Source organism: Acinonyx jubatus, chromosome C2 (genome assembly GCF_027475565.1).
Source record: "Acinonyx jubatus isolate Ajub_Pintada_27869175 chromosome C2, VMU_Ajub_asm_v1.0, whole genome shotgun sequence".
Taxonomy (NCBI): Eukaryota; Metazoa; Chordata; class Mammalia; order Carnivora; family Felidae; genus Acinonyx; species Acinonyx jubatus.
Genome location: NC_069384.1, coordinates 120749104 through 120752011, shown reverse-complemented (window position 1 = coordinate 120752011; position 2908 = coordinate 120749104). Strand labels below are relative to the sequence as shown.

Genomic DNA, 2908 nt, shown 5'->3' with positions numbered 1-2908 from the left:
ATGGTATGTATGTTGGTTATTTCAAACCTCTGTCACATAGTCTTTTGATGGGTTTATTCCTCAGCATTCAGACTTCCTAACTTGCTACCAGTTCTAACAGTTTCTCAATTGACTTCACTACATTTTATGTTAAAAATACCCACTTTTAGGAGTGCCTGGGTGGCTCAGCCAGTTAAGCTTCTGACTTTGGCTCAAGTCATGATCTCATGGTTTGTGGGTTTGAGCCTCGCAGGGGGCTTGGGCTCTGTGCTGACAGCTCAGAGCCTGGAGCCTGCTTTGGATTCTGTGTCTCCCTCTTTCTCTGCCCCTCCCCCACTCTCACTCTGTCTCTGCCTCTCAAAACAATGAAAAAAACACTTTTAAAAAAATTGAAAGACTTCCAGCAGCAGCATCTAGAGCAGCCGAAGCAAGATGGGTCAAAGTTAGAGTGGTGATCATGGCCCTGGAGGTGGCAAGAAGGATGACAAGGACAAGAAAAAGAAATACAAACCTCCTGCGCCAACTAGAGTGGGGAAAAAGAAGAAAACAAAGGGACCAGATGCTGCCAGCAAGCTGCCACTGGTGACACCTCACAGTCAGTGCCTGTTAAAATTACCAAAGTTAGAGAGAATTAAAGACTATCTTCTCATGGAGGAAGAATTCATTAGAAACCAGGAACAAATGAAGCCTTTAGAAGAAAAGCAAGAGGAGGAAAGATCAAAGGTGGATGATCCGAGGGGGACCCCAATGTCAGTAGGAATGTTGGAAGAGATCATTGATAACAATCATGCCATTATGTCCACACCTGTGGGCTCAGAACTCTACATCAGCATTCTTTCCTTTGTAGACAAGGATCTGCTGGAACCAGGCTGCTCAGTCCTGCTCAGACACAAGGTTCATGCTGTCATAGAGGTGTTCAGGGATGACACAGAGCCCTTGGTCACAGCAATGAAGGTAGAGAAGACCTCCCAGGAAATCTATGCAGATATGGGGGGTTGGACAACCAAATTCAGGAAATTAAGGAATCTGTGGAGCTTCTTCTCACTCATCCTGAATATTATGAAAACATGGATATAAAGCTCCAAAGGGGTCATTCTCTATGGTCCACTTGGCACAGGTAAAACCTTAAAGCAGTAGCAAACCAAACCACAGCCAGTTTCTTGTTTTTAAAGAATTTTTTTAATGTTTATTAATTGAGAGAGGAGAGAGAGAAAGAGAGCACGAGAAGGGGAGGGACAGAGAAAGAGAGGGAGACACAGAATCCAAAGCAGTCTCCCACAGCCCAGTGAAGAGAAATTCTGTATGGCTCTCTAAAGCCAACCAGCTTTGGAGCCACTCTAGAAAAATAACCCAGAAAACTACTAGACAATCAAGGCTACCGCCTAGTCAGTCAAATGCATACACTTTAGACCTGCATAAAGGAAGCCAACTCACAATACTCTCATGAAATCAGCAAAGTGCAAAGAAGTCCCTGAGGACTCAGCCTGCCTTGTCACACCTGCCTACTCTCCCCAGGTGCTCATATTTCTCACATTTCAATCCTTTTGTTCTTCTCTACCATGGCAATAGACTCTCAGGAGAAAGGGCTATCAGGAATTTACTCTGTCAAAGGTTTGAAACCTTAACTTAGTTTTTAATAGTAAGATGAAAGACTTCTCCTCTGCAGAAGGAATTTCCAGCATCAGAGAAAAACGGGGGGCTTCCTACAGCTCATGCAAGCAAATAGTGAGGCCCTTTTCTCTTTTTTCTCACAAAGGAAATGTTCAGTGTCAACCAGAGATTTCTTTTCCCAGAAACGTATTTCCATTTCAGGCATCTTCAGCTGAATGAAGATTCTGCTAAAGATTTGTCTTCCCCCCTCCATCTCTTGTTGCTGCCAACACCTGCTATGCTTGCTTAACAACCCATGGCATCTGGGACTCCAGCTGTAGGAGTGGCAGCCTTGGGGAGCCAAGGTAAAGAGGACAGGTGTAAAGCAAGGTCCGAAAGACTTTGTGATCCAAATCCAAAATCTGGACTCTCCTTGCCTTACAGGGGCCCCGTCAGTGGCTTTCTGCCTGCCTGTTGGCCTCATCCGAGCCATGAAGGCAGGAGGGAAGAGCCAAAGCTCACCCAACCCCCTGCCACTTCCAGGCACCCATCCTCCTTCCATATGGCTCTTAACTCATTCCTTGACAGGTTTGATAGATCATGGACAATGTTGAGAGACTGCAAAACACTTTAAATTCAAGGAAAATAAGAACTAATAGCAATATTTGGAGACCAAAACAGGCCAGAGAGGGAAATAATTCAGGGCAGGGAAGTCTCCCAGGTGACCTCTAAATCATACCCAATAGGCAATGATATCTCTTCTTTGTATGTGTTCTACTGGGCAAATACATTGTCCTTCAAGCCTTGTCTGTTTTTACTGAAGGACAATTGAGGGATTCACTTCAATCAAGGTTCCCAAGATGCACTGCTTCTGGCCACCCACCAGATGACTCCTCCAGGCACATTGCTCTCCATGCCCTTGAGCCCTTCCAGAGTCAGATCTGTGTAGCTATGCATGGCCTCAGGATATGAGTCGTTAGGAGTCTCATAAGGACTGTGGGACTTGGCACCTATGGTAGGGGTTTGGGTTTTCCAAACCCAGCCAACCCTGCAAAGATTGGCTGGCATGGCACTAATTTAGAAACTTTAGCAGGTGACTTTATCTTCCTAAACCTTACTTTTCCCATGGGAAACCTGGGAATAATGCCTCTTAGAGATTTTGAAAAACTATTGAAATACATATGTAAAATGCATACCACAGTGACTATTATATATCAGGCACTCAATAAATGTACCTATTCTTATTGTTATTTACAGTAATATTAATACAAATTCATGCTGCTAATTTATAGATTATGATCTAAAATCATAATCTACAGCTATCTGAGAAGAGTAATGA

The 2908-nt window shown here is 44.0% G+C and overlaps 1 pseudogene; it reads left to right on the top strand.

Annotated features, from left to right (window-relative positions):
* Window positions 1–411: 411 nt before the first annotated feature.
* Window positions 412–1805, top strand: LOC106984997 (26S proteasome regulatory subunit 4-like; annotated as a pseudogene).
* Window positions 1806–2908: the final 1103 nt, after the last annotated feature.